The sequence below is a fragment of the Rana temporaria genome, chromosome 4, assembly GCF_905171775.1.
Source record: "Rana temporaria chromosome 4, aRanTem1.1, whole genome shotgun sequence".
NCBI lineage: Eukaryota > Metazoa > Chordata > Amphibia > Anura > Ranidae > Rana > Rana temporaria.
In genome coordinates this window covers 55,320,258-55,338,326 of record NC_053492.1, presented here as the reverse complement: position 1 = coordinate 55,338,326, position 18,069 = coordinate 55,320,258, and the positions used below count along the sequence as shown (strand labels likewise).

Genomic DNA, 18,069 nt, shown 5'->3' with positions numbered 1-18,069 from the left:
CCCGAGGACCAGCACCCTACTCGCCACACTAAAAGTGCAGTGCACCAAACAAAAAGAAAACAAAACGTGACAAATGGGGTGTAAAATAAAAAAAGAAAGTGGGGGGAAAAGGAAGGTAGGAAGGTGAGTGGAGAGTGGCCACCGTGCAATACGATGGCTGGGCTCTCTGGCCAGGAACAAAAATTCCTCTGGTCCTAGCCAAAAGGCTGGGCCCTAGAGGCAGGTGTAAAAAGTGTGTGTGGAGATGTGATTTAAGGTGCCACACGTTGAGTGCCCCTCACACACTCAGTGCAATGTATGGCACCCCTGGACTGCCACTCCAGGGGCACTATCTCCACAGGCTTTTCAACAGTCCCTGACCGGCAGCACCCTTCCCAGCCAGGAAGGTAGGAGAAGAGGTCGGGGAGAGCCCACCTAAGCAGGCTACTACCCACAACCTCCAACTCTCCCACCTAATTACATTTGGGAAATACTACCCGCCCCTCCCGGTAAAAGGAGGAGCAATGGTTCTCTCCCGAACAACTGACTGGGGCAGACACCACCAAGTCCAGGCCAAAGGCCAGGGACCCGGCCTCCTGGCTTCGACCTCATGCCTCTCTGTCCCGATCAGAAGGCTTTCACCTCCACACCAACAGGCTTAGCGTCCGCCGACTGCCATCCCGTTTCCCCCTCGCCGGGTACTGGGGACAGTCAGCTTAGCACCACCTATTGGCAACTGACAAGAACAGATTTTTTTTAATTCTTTTATTTAAAATTTCACATATAAAATACAGAGTAACATTGATACAAAATATGTACAAAACAAGATCTCATAAATTTTGTGCAAAAATTAAAATACAACATCAACAAAATTGACAATATTTACATATATTACAATATTTACATAAAACACCCCCATCCCTCTCAAAATCCTCCCACAAAACCCTCTCACAAAAAAACTTTTTGGGGGTGGGGGATTATTGCGGTGCCAAAATAGAAACCAGACATATTTTTGATCAAAAGTAGAAAAGATATTTATTATTTGTACATACTTACCTGGCAGGGGAGACACCATGATCATGAAGGTGGTTCTCCCAGGGCGAGGCTATTGCACTCTGGCCGTGCTGATCGTGGTGTCTTCCATGTCGATTCTCGGCTTTTTGGCTAGGACTGGGTGTGGTATCTGTCCTTATCAGTTGTCAGCGGAGCGCTGAAGCACCTCCTACATGGGGAGGGTGGATGCAATCCAATGACGTCATTGCACCTGGAAGGATGGTTTCAGCAGGGACTACGCTGTGCTGCCCAACAGATACTGGGGGCCCGCCCATGGTTGAGTCTGAGCCATCTGGAAGGGTGCTCCTGGTGAGGATGGGTGCTTCTCTTGGTCTTTTTGCCGAGTTTTAGTCTGGCCTTCTGGCTGGCTGGTGTAAGTGCTATCTCTGTCGGCGATCCGGTAGGAGGAGCTGGTAATGCCCTGTGTGGTGGAACGGGGTAGGACCCCCTACCCTACCCCTTCGGGGGAGCCCCACCTAGTACTGGGAGGGTTCTGTTTTGGCAGTCCCTCCGAGGAAGTTGGGTCCGTGTCGGCTTTGGTTGCTCGGACCACAGTACCTCAGTCCCCGTCTGGAGCCTAACGCCCCGGGGGATCAGGGTTTGGGTCCCTCTTCACAGGAGGACCACTTGACGTTGCACCCGTCTGCACGTTTTTGTGAACACTCTTTATGTGTGTGCACATTTTTTCTGCACCGGGTGGAGTTTTTTGGGTGTGTTCACACGCCATAGGCTTTTCAAAAGAAAAAAAATATTATTTGTACATAGATCAAATTTGATTTATAAGACAAAAGAAAAAAGTGAATTGTGGGAGCTGTACATCGAAATAAAGTTGTTGATCAAGTTTACCCTACTAGTTTTGCCAGACACTGGCTTCCTCAGGGGATTTAAGACTAAATCATCTCAGTAGAAGGCTCTAAAATATAACAGAACAAATTTAGCACTTTCATTAATAGATATACAGTAAAACAATTTTTTATGTCCTTATTTACACAGTTCAATTCAAAACAAAATAATAAATAATTTGGCTAGAATAAGTGGCGAGGCATCAGAAACCAAGGTCCAAGAAAAGAGTGCATAAAGTGGCCCATGAATCCCTAATACCCCCAGTACTGATTCACCCTCCAAAAAAAGGGGGTGAACAGAAATATCCAAGAAATGGGTAAATGGATGAAAACATACCCGTGGCTTCGCATATGGCCTGGTGGAGTAACCCCTCAGGGTGGTTGGTAAGTCCTAACCCAGACGAGGCAGCTGGGATAAATATGTTAAACAAGAGAATTAGAATTCTATATATTAGTTAAGGGATAAGATAACACAAAATATTAGAAGCAGGTGTAGGATATAACATTAAGCCTAGGTTCACACTGCTGCAAATTCAAAATCGCGCATTTTACCGCGATTTCGCGGCCGCGATTTTGCCGCGATTTCGGCCGCAATTTAATGTAAATCGCGGCCCGAAATCGCAAAAAGTAGTACAGGAACTACTTTTTGAAATCGCAGATGCGGGGTCGCACTGATTAGGACAGTGCCATTGCCGACAATTGCCGCCGATTTGAGATGCGATTTGACATGTCAAATCGCATCTCAAATCGTTCCAAATCGTACCCAGTGTGAACCAGGGCTAATAGTTAACAAGAGTATCTATGCGGTCAAGCCTACCTGAGGACGTGATGATTAAAAACAAATTCAAGTAGGACAAGCTGAGGATAAATGCAGGGACACTGGACAAGCAATATGTATCTAAAAAGGAGTGAATAAAGAAATATATATGTATATAAACATACCAAATAAAAGGTATATAGAAATGTATCTACTTCCCAAGCTTTTTAAACTCACAGGCAAATAGAGCGGCTTAGATGCAAGCAGGGATCAAGGGATGATCATTGCATATAATGGATTGATCTAATATAAAGTTCAGAAACCGGTCCTTTTGAAAAAAGCACAAGGGGGAAAGGCAGAAAAGGTATTATTAATGCTTTCAGACATAGTGCTGGAAAGCTCTCATAGCAAGACTTTAGATGCGATGCTTACCGTCAGTTGGGGAGATCACAATGACAGGGTCCCTGTCAGCTGCAGACGGAGTGGAGCGAGCAGCGCTAATTTATAGCACCCTCGGTGTGCGTCAATGACGTAATTACGTCGATCACACCATGTGATCAACGTTCGGCCGTGGCGCCTACAAACCCCATAATGCCTTGCAGCCATTTGACCGTGTCATGGGTAGACGCCGGTCAAAGGGCGGCGCGGCATAGGGAGAGGGCGCCTGAATCTTATTAGAGCTTTGTACAGGGAAAACATGGAATAGCAGACAGGGGCAAAACGGAACCAAGACGATCCCAATATCAGTGCCCAGGGCGATCACGGCCTCAGGCCTATCATGGACATGAAATACAATAGGAGAATGAAGATAAAAATATTATATATATATATAATATCTCCCCAGGATATACAGGGACCAATAAAGGATATATAGGCAGTAGGGGGAAACAGAAAGGGGCACATATGCAACGGATTGGGGACCAGTTAGGGTCCATCCCACTCCCACATGTGGGACGACCCAACATAGGGTGGTGCCTACAATATACTGTCCCTCAACCCTATCCCTACACAAACAAAATCACTCCTATACACTTTCTCCACACTGTCCCTTCACCACCACCTGCACTCACCCTGAAAGACAAAAATAAAAGGTTAAATTATCACAAAAATAAAACATCAACAACATAATCCCGAAAAAAACACACATTATAAACACCATTGTTTCCACTCATCTACTTTCCACAACCTCCATGCATCACCCTCACCCAATTTCTTAAAATCAAAATACACATAATTAAAAATCCTTCCTCGGACCATGGCCACACATTCCCTCACTTTTACTATCTCTTGCCTGTAAACAAAAATATTCCGCACATCCCACAAACATTCCTTAACACAATTCACCACTATCCACAACAATCTCTCCTCATTCCTCGTTAAATCACACAATACAACACCATCTCATATGTTAAAACATCCCCACCGGTTAATCCCTTCACCATCTTCTCCATCCTACTCCATATTTTCCTAGCATACCGACACTCCCAAAACTCATGTATCACTCTCTCAATCCCCCCACACCCACTCCTCGGACACACCTCACTATCAACAAACATTCTCCTTCTCTGAAATTCCCTAGTAGGCAGACACCCATGCACCCACATCCATGCAATGTCTTTCTGCCTATTATCCACTCCCTTACAACACACATTCTTCCAGACTTTCTTACATTCAGCAACTCTCAAACCACCTATTCCTTCCACTTCCTCCCTCTCTTTCAACAACTGCACAATCTTCTTACACTCACACCATTTATCCCGCGTCACATCTCGCAACTCATACCTCCTCATACACCTATCAATCCTCACATAAAACCAAGGCGCAACAAAACATACAGGCTTCCTCAGATCAACCTCACACAACTTAGATTTCCGCAACACACTGCCACCAGCATACCTAACCATACATCCTGCAATATTCTATTTCTCACTTAATCTCACACACATACTTACATACTTCACCACCAGAAACTTCTCAATACTCACCATACCTTTCCCACCATTCATTGCACCTTTCATCACTTTCTCTCTCTTCAACTTCTCCATCTGCGACGACCAAAAAAACGAAAAACACACTCTCTCACAATCTGCTTCATCACTCTATCAGGCGCTGGAAATACATAATACAAAAATAACAAAATAGGAATCACAACCAACACTTTACCTTCCATCGATAAAGTCCTTAGAGACAAACTCAAATTTATTTTTCACTCTCGCCCACACATCCTGCCAACTTTCTCTCCCATACAAATCTGCATCAAACTTAACCCCCAAAATCCTCAATCCTCCAACACAACACTTCCAACCACATTGTTCAATCATTCCCCACACCCCAAACAACTTGCACTCACTCTTCCCCATATTCACACAAAACCCACTCGCCATACAAAAAATATCAATCAATAATTTCACCCTTCTTAACCCTATCATATCCTTGCAAACCACAGTAACATCATCCATATATCCAAACACCTTCAGAACTCTGCCACCACTCCCAGGAACCTCCACCCCTCTCACACACTAATCTTTCGCCAACATCCTCAACAATGGCTCAATTACATAAACAAACAAAACAGGGCATCCCTGTCTCACTCCTGACCCAATGTTTATGTCATTGGTCAGCCACCCATTCACCAGCACCTTACTTACCATACCTCTATACAAACACTTAATCCACCCCATCAAAACCTCATGCGACACTCTATCAAACGCTTTCTCAAAATCCACAGCCAACACAGCCACCTCCTGCTTCCTCTCCTTACATAACCACAATACATCCCTCAAACTCACCAAACTTTCTGCAATCGACCTCCCAGGCACTGCACACACTTGCTCCCCTCCCACCAATTTCTCCACCACCGCACGCAAACCTATTCGCCAATACTTTTGCCACAACCTTATAATCCACATTCAACAACGATATAGGCCTCCAATTCTTCAACTCACGCTTATCACCTTTCTTGTACAACAAAACAATCACACTCTTCAACATAGACTCAGGCATCCTCCCAACTTCCAGAACTTTCATCACCATCTCATACACACAATCCCCAATCACATCCCAAAACGCACAATAAAACTCCACAGGCAAACCATCACTACCAGGCATCTTCCCTTTCTTCATGCTTCCAAGACATTCATCAACTTCACCCTTACTCACTTTCTCCCCTAACATACTCTTGTCATCCAAATCCAAACACATCTCCACCTGCTTCAACACATCCTTCACAACTCTCGCATCCCTCTTCTTTTCCTTATACAAACCCGCATAAGACGTACAAACTTCTTCCCCCACTCTCTCCTTTCCATTCACTTCCAGTCCATTCTCATCCAACACACTTGACAGCTCCACCTTCCCACCATACACCTTCTTAAAGAAAAACCTTGTACACTTCTCATCCTTCTTTCACCACCATCCTCTCTTGCGACATAATCTCTCTCCCCCTTCATTCCATAAACACTCTCAACTTTCTCCTTGCTTCCACTAAATCACACCCCACATTCTCTCAGCTCTTCCAAATATTCCAACCTCTTCAGCCACCATTCATACACCTCACGCTCCTTCCTCGCAATCTCACACCCCTTTCTTACAAAAAACGTCTGTCTGCTCTTTCACCTATTACCACCACTCAATCAAGCTTAAAAAATCATTCCTCCTCCTCCTCTTCAGTTTTCCAAAAAAGACCCCATACTCTCTTTTCACATCCTCATCTTCCAACAACTCCACATTCAGCTTCCACACACCTTTACCATACGTTACCTCCGGATCCATACTCGCAACACATTCGATCCACCTAAATTTTTTTAGAAATAAAACAAAAATAAATTTGTGACTTAACAGTACCCCGATCACTAAAATAAGTAAAACCACCATCTTCACCCACATCCCTTAATCCAAATAAACGTAAAACTTCCCCTAACTCCTTCCCAGATTTATCAATATCCCCACTACCACCCCCACACCTATCCCCACTCCGTAAAATACAATTAAAATCACCACACACAATAACAGGATCCCTCCGCCCCTAAAAAAACGTCATCTTCTCCCACAAGTCCAGCCCTTCCCTTCTTCTCCACCCGTGCATACACACAAAAAAAGTTTAAAACAAATACCCCCATACTGTAAAAACACACATAAACCTCTTCCCACCTCCACCTTCCTCCAAAACCTTAACACTTTTATTTTTAAAAAGTATCCCCACTCCCGTATTTCTGCTTCGGCACAAGGACCACACCGCATCCCCAAGGGTCCAATTAGCGGTGTGGGGGGCTTCCCTCAAATTGCAGTCCTGTAGGCAGAAAATGTCAGCAGCATACCCAGACAAGATCTTAAATATCGCTGTCCGCCTACAGGTCGTCCCAATACTTCTGCAATTGAGGGAAGACACCCGTAAGGCCATAGAAAATCAGGAAGGGGGTCATATCCCTGTCATTTCTTTTTCTTTCCTTGTTTTCCTGGGTTATCCTTCTCCCTCGTCCTTAGTCCCACTCCTGATCTGGTACTTACCCCCCGGTCTTCTTCTTCTCCTCCTCCTCCTCCTCCCTTGGATTGGCCTTGCAGTACCCCATCACCTCCTGCAGGCTGGACACCTGACCAGTGGTCACATAAGATGGGGGTTGTGACGATTCCGAGTCGACCACTGCTTCAGATGACCCGGGGAGTCTGGAAATGAGCCAATGTCCTGGGAGGAAGTAGGAGCCACTGCGCCCCATAAGCTTCCTTTTTTAAGGAAGGCTGCCCCACTTCCATCCCTTCCACCTCGGGGTCCTCCGACTCCATACCGCTCCCCTCCGCCTCCCCCTCGGCCATGAGGTTGTCAGGGACACTCCTCTCGGGAAGAGAAGAGGTCCCTTCCTCCCCCACGGTGTCCAGAGGGGAGGGACTGGGCTCACCCCTCCATAGGTGGGCAGGCATCAGCCCACACCCCTACTTTCTCAGGTAGCCCTGTGGTCTGGTCGCCGGAGTTCACCGCGGCAGCCGGAGGACCACCTCTGGCCACATCTGCATAGGACAGTGCTCGTCTGTCCACAACCGCTTCTGGAGCCTCCACCGCTCTTATTTCCGCCACCACGGTTGTGGACTGTTCCGATGTTGCAGGTTTTGAATCCTTCGGGCACTGCCTGGCCAGGTGGGTTCGGCTCCCTCAGATGTGGCAGCTCTTACCCTCTATACACTGGCTTGCCCCGTGACCCTGCTTGAAGCAGTTGCGGCAGGTCAACCCGGACTCGCACTGGTCTTTGGTGTGCCCAAAGGCGAAGCACTGCCTGCAGAACAGTGGTTGGCCAGGGTACCACAGATACCCAGGGTTCCGCCCTATGGAGAAGGTCTGAGGGGGGTGCCGGACGCCACCCACCCCTTCCTTGTCCGCCTGGAAGGTGACCCAATCTACGCTGCCCATTAAAGGTACCGAAAACATTTGTCAGTTTCACGCCCGCAGAAACTGACTCGCAGTACCTATGCAAAAAGGCAGCGATCTCCCCATCCTGTACAAAAGAGTTGTACATATGTACAGTGATGGGGAGCCACACTGTCGTCTCACTCGACTGGAACATGATCCCATCCAATAGTTCATGGCCCTCCTTCTCTCCCTTCCGAAGCAGGCATGTCTGCAGGCCATCCTTTTTCCAGAATGTAACGTCATACAATCCAGTGGTGGGGAAACACTGCACGCAAAAAATGCTTTCTCTCGGCATCCCAAAAAGCTCTTCGATCAAACGCTTCTGAACAAAGTGCAAACCGACAACTTCACGCTTAGGCTCGGCCACGGCCAGCCTCAAAGTATTGGGTGCACTAGGCGGCCCAATGATCCTCTCGCCCACCGATCCCACCCCCACCACATGGATGGCAGGGAGAGGCGATCGCAACCCATTGTCTGGGGACTAAGCCTCGGGCCAATAACAGCAAGGGGGGGCCCTCCGAAGAGAACGATCCCTTCCGGGTACCCCAGATGCCTCTTGACTAAGAATCAGGCAGTGGAGACTACACTTGATCTAAGCCAAAAGGCCGAGAAGCGATAACCCAATTATTCTCTGTTCCGAGCGAGCGACTTTCCGGCCTCACCGTAGGGCTCGCTGAGAGTTGCCCGTTTGCCTGTACCCGGCAATCGCCCTTCCCCCCCAGTCTGGGCTGTCCGGAGGTGTGAATCCGCAGCCAGACGGGCGTCGCTGGCCTACAGGCCTAATCCCCCTAATCCCCTGCCAATCCAGACTTTTCTGACACCTGCCCAACACTGCTGGAGCCCAGTCATGACCTTCAGTCATCCCAAAATAAGAATTGCACAGATTCAGGTGCCTCTCGTTGCTCCTCGTGCACGTTCAACGAGGAAAATCATTTGCATGGGCCGGCCTCCTAGTTAACATAACGTGGACATAGTTAACATAACGTGGATGAAAATCGAGGGCCACTAGAGGGAGTCAAAGACTAAGGGATCCTCCGGATAAAAATAAAATACCCTTGCCACAGCTGACTTTTCAAGCTAGCTGCTGCATGCAGCAAGGCACAGCAGCAATGGAGCAAATTCAACCCCCTTGTTTGACAGCAGGGTGGTCAGTGCTTATTGAAGGCTTCATTTTGGGCCTTAGGAGAGAGCGAGGAGTAGAACACTAGCTGTCTTGTCGAAATTGGTGCCCTGACTAAATCTAGGTGTTGCAGAATAGGTAACTTCATAGAGTAGTGTCATTTGGCGAGCAGCAAAAAAAGGTCTTCCTTCCCCCCCAAGAAAGTGACAAGAAGCAATAAAGACAAAGACACAAGGGTTAAATGCCAGTTTATTGCAAGGAACCAAGGTTAAGCAAGAAACATTGTCAGCAACAATACACAAGACAAACAAGTTGGATGATTTTCCATTCAAATCATTTTTTTTTACACTGCGTAAGAAAGGGGTGCACCGGTCCTGGAGGTACTGCAATACCAGGTCGATGCGTGGAGTGGACAGAGCAAGCTCTTCTTCCATCTCCCTGTTATAAAAATCCATTTAATATATGGTCCCCAGATAGGGGACATATTAAACTGATAAGAACAGATTTTTTTTTTCTAAACGCTACTCAGACTGAATCACAAACTCAAGCATAACTCCACCCAGAACCAACAACCGAGCCGTGTTCTTTGCATCATACTAGCGTAACAAAACGCAAAAAAGGTAAGATCATGAATAAAATGTCATACACAGTAAAGAAACAATACATCCTATACTTCCCCCCCACCCGCCACTTCTCAAAGTTCCAAAAAACATTTGCCTCCTCCTCCCCCATACTCCTCCTTTCCACCATCAGAATATAAAACATTTTTGCCATCACCCAATCAACACAATCTTTCTCAGTTAGGACCATTTTCTTTTTCACAAAAGCACACCGTGTTTCCCACATTGCTTCCTTTATCACTGCAGACACAACAAACCTCTTGCGTTGCTTTTCCTTGCTTCCTTCCACCAACCCAAAAACACACTTTTCAAGCGACACAACATCCACCTCCACCACCCTTCTCACAAAACCATGCAAATGCGTCCAAACTTTTTTTTGCACTCCCAGAAAACATGCCTCACGCTTTCAACTGCCATACACCCATCTCTAGGGCATACCTCCCTCCTCACCAGATCTCTAGATTTTAAAAAGGACATTGTGGGCAAACAATTATGAAATGCTAACCACACCACCTCCCGTTGCTTATTAGTTACACCTTTAAATAATAAACTTTTCCAACAAAGCTCAGCTTTTTTAAGGCTTAGACCAAAAATATTAGTTGGCAGTTCACCTCTTCTTAGCCATATCCACAATGACTCTTTCTTACAAGCTCCCTCCCCCAACTCCTGTAACTTGTTGGTCTGAGAAAAGAAAAACAAAGACATCTTTAAATAATATGCTGGTGATAGCAAGGACATAGGTCTTGTGAGATCTCTCCCACGCCACCCCCACCCTAGCAAAGGCCATCCAATCAGATAGCGCATTAAGGCTGCTGCTTTCCCTCCTGTGTGAAAAGTCCTCAGGTAGACCAACCACCACTGGACCTCAAGAAAGCGGCCAACATTGGGAAAATTGTATCCACCCAGTTGCATACTCTGTCACCACCTCCCTAGACACCACCTCCATTTTGGAACCCCAAAAGAAAACAAATAATAATCTTGTAATCTTCTGCACCCATCTCTTGTTTGGCGGGAAAATTACAGAGCAATACAACAATAAGGGGAGAATCGCAGCTTTGACAACCAAGGTTTTCCCAGACAGGGATAGTCCTTCTGGTTTTCCATAAACACAATTTCCTCTCAATCTTCTCGGCACATTTAGCCGTGTTAACTTGATTTATTAGCTCTCTTTCAAAGTGTACTTCTAATATGTCCACCTCCTGCACGGTCTTCAGCTTGCTCTTAGATGTATCGCATGTTCCACTCAGGACACATACACTACTTTTGCCCCAGTTGACACGCAGGCAAGAAATTGCCCCAAAAATGCCAAGTTGGAGCTCTGCTCTCAAAACATCTCTTGCCGTGTTACACAAAGTTGATATCATCCATGTAACAGAGGGCCTTAACTGGTTTGTTCCCACAACCTGACACAAATACTCAAGGAAAGGGAGTCACTGCTCCCCTGAAGCACTTGTCCCCGCGCAACATGCCTCAAAAGGGGCTCAATTGCACATATGAAGGTCACAGGCGACAGGGGACACTGCTGAGCTCTGATGAAGAGGCCTCTGCTGCCTTGAAACGCGTCAGCCGGCAGTGACACACCTCTTTCCCCCCTATCCGGGATTGTGGCTCGAGGGATATTCATCATCATACCGTTGTTGACACGTTTTTTTATACTATCTCGTTTGTGAGTAGTTTTATTTTATCTTACCTATTTATTAAACTGTCAAACGGTAATACACTAGGCTGGTGCGCCTTTTTTTTTTTTCTTATTTTTGTTCTCCGCTAGGATGTTCCCCGTCCCTGAAGGGCAGCAAGGCCTTTGTTACCAGTTTTGATTTTGTGGAAATTCCCATGTGGAAATATTGACTAACTGTCGGACAACCCACCGGTGCGCAGGAGCTTGTGTGTCTTTGTGTGTCTTTGGTGACAGGGGACACCCCTGCCTTACCCCCGACCTCACCTCCACCTCCCCAGACAACTTTCCATTAACCAAGACCTGACTACTAATGCCTTGGTACAGGCACTCCACCATTTTGACAAAATTGTCAGGCACGCCCATCTGCCTAAGTACCGTAAACAGGTACTTGTGTGTTACCCGGTCATATGCCTTCTCCAGGTCGATACTTGCCACCGCCAAAGGCATGTTATTACATTGGGCGTAATATATCAAATCCCTTAGGAGGATCTAATTGTCAGAGATCATCCTATCAGCCAGTAACTTAGCAAAAATCTTATACTGTAGTCGCTGTTATGAAGCGTTATTGGACGCCAATTCCGAATATCCCGTTGATCTCCCTTTTTTTTATACAGTAAGGTAATTATCCCTTTCTTCATTGATTTGGATATTCTTTTTTTCTTCAATACAGGTTCTCACCACTTCACATAACGCGTCCTTCAACATCGGCCAGAAGTCTGCGTAGAACTCGATGGGTAAGCCGTCCCGTCCGGGGGTCTTGTTCCTTTTCATGTTCTTGGCCACCTTCTCCACTTTTTCTTCACTCATCGTTTCCAGCAACATCTCTGCATCATCCATCTTCAAATTCCCTCTCTCCACCTCACAATACTCCCGCATTTCTTCGTCCGTCGCACCATCACCACCACCATAGAGGTCCGCATAAAAGGACTTGATAGATTCTACCATTCTGTCACCACTCACCTCCTTCCAGCACCGACTGGAACATCTTCTTTGGACCAAAGGACTTCTTAAAGAAATACGTGGAACATTGCTCATCTTCCTCCATTTCCTGAATTTTTGCTCTGAAAACAATGCCTTTCCCGCGTTCCTTAATCATCTCGTTCCAGGCCTCACGTACCTCATTCAGTTCATCCTCCAAATCCACCCCCATCCTTTTGCACTAAAAATAGAAAGTGCATCCTATCCACCAACCTCCTTTCCTCCTCATGCCTTCTCTTAGCCGCCTCCACACCCAGTTTCCTAAAAAAGATGCCAATCCTATTTTTTGCCCAATCCCACCCCTCCAAGATGTCATCAAAACAACGTTTTTTATAGTTAAGATGTTCAAAAAAGTCCTTAAGCCCTGGTTCACACTGGGCTGCGGGAGTGAAGCCGTGCGAGTTCAGCTGATCTCGCACGGCTTCACTCCCGCTGGCAGTCCCGATTTCGGCCGCGATTTAAGAGACATCTGTGCAGGTTTCTGCACAGATGTCAATGTAAATCGCGGCCCGAAATTCGGAAAAAGTACAGTACAGGAACTACTTTTTGAAATCAGTGCAGCACCGCAGATGCGGCGTCGCACTGATTAGGACGGTGTCATTGCCAACAATTGCTGGCAAATGCCGCCGATTTGAGATGTGATTTCACATGTGAAATCGCATCTCAAATCGAAGCAAATCGTACCCAGTGTGAACCTGAGCTAAAACTTGTGAAAACCCCCTCCTCCTTCAAACAAGACACATTGAGCTTCCACGCACCCCTCCCACACATCTTAGTATCATCCAGGCAGAAGGAGCCTGAGACTATAGCATGGTCCGAGAAAGGTACCAGGTCAACCTGGTACCCAACAATTTTAAAAGCCAGAGATACGAAAATAAAATAGATCCTGGACCTAACTGACCCCTTATCTGAATAGAAGGTAAAAGAAAGATAATTTTTCTGCACACTCACAGCCGTATCCTGGAGATGAAAATCTTTCACTATCTCATTCAGAGCTTTAGAGGTCACATCAGTACCACTTTCCAGACTTGCACCCTGTCTTTCCTCACTCCTACTCACACAATTAAAGTCCCCAACCAGCATAGTTGGGATTCTACCAGGCAACCACAATTTGAGCACATTAAAACATTTCACACCCCATTTTTTTTTGATTAATTGATTAATTTAAATTCCTTTCCCGCCACCTCCAAAACCGCAATTTGTAACCTCCCCGGTACCACCACCTCATGGGATATAACATGAATATATGGGCTCTTTATAAGAATCCCCACTCCTTCATTCCTGGATTCACACATGGGAGACCACACAGACACCCCATGTTTCCATTTTTCACATAAGACTCTTTCAATACCGCACTCCTGAACACAGATAATGTCTGAGCACACGCCTTCCAAGTAGTCAAAAACCGCCGCCCTCCTCCACTTTGAACATATACTCCTGACATTCACAGAACATACAGTCAATGCCATCAAGCAATAAATCAAAAAGATTTGCACCGCCATATCAGCGACTTATTAGAATCGCTTACTCTCCTCCAACCCTTTGCTTGCCAAGTTAGCATAAGTCAGCCTTTTCCTAGTAAAAGGAGAACTGGTAGACTCTGATCCAGAGCCTCCATTGTCGGGAAGAGATTCACCCTCCCCTACCTCCTGCACTTTCCTCCCAAGGTCTTTTAGTGGAGGATTGAGCAGTCTCATCCATCGAAATCACCAATCGCTGCCCACACTCCAAACTCTCATCACTGTCCATTTCCTCCTCATCTTCCTCCCCCTCCGCACTAGATGACAACCCGCTCGTCAGATCAGAGAGAGGTCCAGGGCATGACATCGCAGGACTCCTCTGTCCTTCCTCTGGGCCGCTGTCCTGTTGACCCACCGCGGCTCCATCCTCCTTCTCTTCCTGATGGTCCTGGGCCACACTGATTTCTTCCCCCACAGCGGCATTGAGGCTCCCAGAATCGGTACTAGCGCTGGCCCCTGTAACCACAGTATCAGCGGTGCTGACCTTACTGTTCACTGTGTCAGCCTGACATGTAGGTGCAGCGTCATTCGTTCCACACCATGAGGATGCAGCAGGCTGGCCCACATCCGCCGGCCTAGCATTCCTCCGAGCTATATGTGCCAACTTCTGCTGCTCCCTCTCCTCCTTAGCGAGATTCCTAGCCACCATCCTATTCACTTCCGTGTTCATTTTTGCTGCAGTGTACTCTTCTCATTGTCTCGCCAGATGACCCGTTTTTTTGAAAATGTTTCTGCCGGCAATCTTTAGAAGCATGCTCTTCAGTCCCACAAAATCTGCATTTAAACCCCCCGTCACAGTCTGCACTAGTGTGGCCATAAACAGAAAACTTCCTGCAATAAACCGGTTGCCCAGGATAAAAGAGAAACCCCCTTTCCCCACCGATATTAAACACTGCAGGGGGCCTCCTCACCCCGCCAACACAGTCTGGGTCTGGACGAAATTTCCCATAGAATCTGTATTTACCAGTCCATATATCAAATTTATTCAGAACCTTGTCCCCACCACGCAAGTCCTTGCAATAATTATTTAGAAAAGCCTTAACAAGGTTCACATCAGCGAAGGGATTATACATATGCACAACTATTGCCTTCTCCTCTTGCATAAATAAAGGTATGACCTCCATTTCCTTCAACAATGCATTATCCACCTTCCTCGCCTTCTCGTATACGTTCCAACACATCTTGGTAGAAATGAGAGTAACATCATATAACCTCTGTTGAGGAAAATCTTGCAAACACACAATATTCCTTACCCGTAGGCCCAGGAGCTCCATCAAAACATCGACCACTATCATCTGTAAACTAACTTCCACCTTGAACTCCGGCTTCACAAGGAACCGTAAGGAATCCCGCATCCCACAGGTCGCCTTCTTCCTCCGTCCAAAGGGAACCCTGAAACACGCAAGAAACGCCTTTAGAAGGACGATCGCTTCCCGTTGCCCGGGGACTAATCCTAAGGCCAATAGCAGCAAGGAGAGGCCCTCCGAAGAGGAACGTTCCCCCCAAGGCCGACCACTGGGTACCCCGGGCACCAGAACCACACTGGATCTTAGCCAAAAGGCCGAGAAGCGATAACCCAATTATTTTCTGTTCCGAGCGAGCGCCTTTCCGCCTCACCGGAGGGCTCGCTGAGAGTTGCCGTTTGCCTGTGCCCAGCACTTACCCTCCCCCTGTCTAGGCTGTCCGGAGGTGTGCCCACAGGTCCAATGCCCTGTCTACTGGCCAATCCAAACCTTTCTGACACCTGCCCAACACTGCTGGAGCCCATTCTGACCTTTAGTCATCCCCCAAGCAAGATTCAGGTGCTCCTCGTTGCTCCTTGTGCACGTTTAACAAGGGAAATCATTTGCGTGGGCCCGCCTCTTAGTTAACATAACGTGGACGAAAAACGAGAGCCACTAGAGGGAGTCAAAGACTAAGGGATTCTCCAGATAAAATGGAAAAAACCTCGCCTCAGCAGACTTTTCAAGCTAGCTGCTGCAGGAGCAAGGCACACAGCAATGGAGCAAATTCAACCCCCCTTGTTTGACAGCAGGGTGGTCACTGCTATTGAAGGCTTTATTTTGGGCCTTAGGAGAGAGAGAGAGGAGTAGAACACTAGCTGTCTTGCCGAAATTGGTGCACTGACTAAATCTAGGTGTTCCTGAATAGGTAACTTCATAGAGTAGTGTCATTTGGCGAGCAGCAAAAAAAACTTCTTCCTTCCCCCAAGAAAGTGACAAGAAGCAATGAAGACAAAGACACAAGGGTTACATGCCAGTTTATTGCAAGGAGGAGGTTAAGCAACAAACTTTGTGAGCAAGACACAACAACACATGCTGGATGATTTTCCATTCAAATCTGTTTTTTGACACTGCGTAAGAGGGGTGCATCGGTCCTGGAGGTACTGCAATACCAAGTCGATGTGTGGAGTGGACAGAGAAAGCTCTTCTTCCATCTCCCTGTTCTAAAAATCCATTTAATATATGGTCCCCAGATATTGGACGTATCAGATATTAAACTGATAAGAACAGTTTTTTTTTTTTTTTTTTTTACTATCAGTTAAACTGCATAAAGTATCCGACTTAAATGCCTTCACAAATATCGTCAGGCTTTGCAGTATTCACATCATTGGTAATTTCTTATAAAATAACTAAAAGGATTCAGTAAAACTGCATTAAGTATCCAACTTAAAAACCTTCACAAATGGCATCAGGCTATGCAGCATCGCATCATTTCCCAAAAAAAACATTTGAACTCGACTCAAAAACGAACAAGTGAACCCCATGGGCCAAATCCACAGCCAGCAGCGCAAATTAAGTTTCTGAAAACTTATGTCATTTAAGTTACGGCGCCCTAAGTTGGTGTCGTAAGTGCCGTATCCACAGCGCATTTGCGCACAAAATTGCGCCAGCGTAACTTAAATTCCGAGGCGTAAGGCGGGGTTATGGCAAGTGGGAAGAAAGTGGGCGTGCTTCTTTGTAATGAGCCGTGACCCTATGCAAATGAAGGGCCGGCCGTACTGCGCATGCGCGCACGAATCTGCTGCTCACTGCGCATGTGCAGAACTTTGCTCGGCGCAATCAGTGAGATAGGTAAAAGGCCAAGTGTACTTAGTTTGAGGATCGCCCTGTGCTTAAATAGCCCCAGTCAAACACACTTCCCTTGCAAAAGTATTTCCCTGTGTTCCCTTCCATGAGAAATTTGCTTCTGCTCTTAGTTTGTCAGTGTTTGTTGGTAAGTTGTGTGTGATAGAGAAGTGTTGGAAGAGTATTATATTGTAGTTGTTGTTTTGTTTCTGCTAAGTGTTTTTTTTTTCCTGCTTGGATTTTGTGTTTGTTTTTTGGGTGTTTGTTTTTGACTTTGTAGTAGCTGTCTGCTTGTGTGTTTTGCTTTTTGTGTGTTTGTTGTGTGTGTATTTTTGTGTGTGTATTTTTGTGTGTGTGTCCTGTTTGTTTTCTTGTTGCAGGGTGGTGTCTGTGATGGCCCCCAAATGCAGGAAGCTTAATTTTTCTCATGTTGAGAAGAAAATCCTTGCCAGATATATCATCCAATATGGAAGATTTTTACATGGGCCTGATAGCCGGAACACCTCCCCGGCCCAAAGGAAGAGGATATATGCTAAAATTACGGATCACATAAATGCGGCGGGGGGGGGAGACGAGGACCCCCGCTGGCATCAAGAAAAAGATCAATGATCTGAGGAGCGTGGTCCGCAATAAGGTGGCAAAGCTCACTGCCCATAGGAGGGGCACTGGAGGAGGGGGACCATGCCCCATCCGGCTGACTGAGGAGGAATGGGCAGTGGCCCAGTGTTTCGAGCCAGAGCAGGCGGTGGGCCTGCCTGGTTATCAGTCTGATGTTCCTGTGAGGCCAGGTAAGTTTTTTGTTTTTCTATTTGGTGATTAGCATGTGTGGGTGGGGGGAAGGGAAGATGTGGCAAGTGTGTGGATCCTCAAACCTGTGATTGTTTTGCGTCCTCCACAGATGACCAGGAGGTTGCTGGCCCATCAGGCCAGGCTGCTGCACCACCCCAAGGACAGGAGGCTGCTGAGGAGTCCCCAGGGGAGGGGAGTGGCCAAACCTCCCCTCATGAGGAGGCTGAGGGGGAGGAGGCTGAGGGGGAGGAGGAAGAAGATCTCCAG

At 46.8% G+C, this 18,069-nt stretch overlaps 1 non-coding gene and 2 pseudogenes across 1 annotated transcript; 1 reads left to right on the top strand and 2 right to left on the bottom strand.

Moving 5' to 3' along the window:
• Nucleotides 1–1,027: 1,027 nt before the first annotated feature.
• Nucleotides 1,028–1,177, top strand: LOC120938490 (annotated as a pseudogene).
• An 8,330-nt stretch (nt 1,178–9,507) lies between these two features.
• On the bottom strand, nt 9,508–9,685 carry LOC120938657 (annotated as a pseudogene).
• Nucleotides 9,686–16,306: 6,621 nt separating this feature from the next.
• Nucleotides 16,307–16,504, bottom strand: LOC120938656. Its single transcript, XR_005749196.1, has one exon. It is a non-coding gene; the product is annotated as a U2 spliceosomal RNA (small nuclear RNA).
• Nucleotides 16,505–18,069: the final 1,565 nt, after the last annotated feature.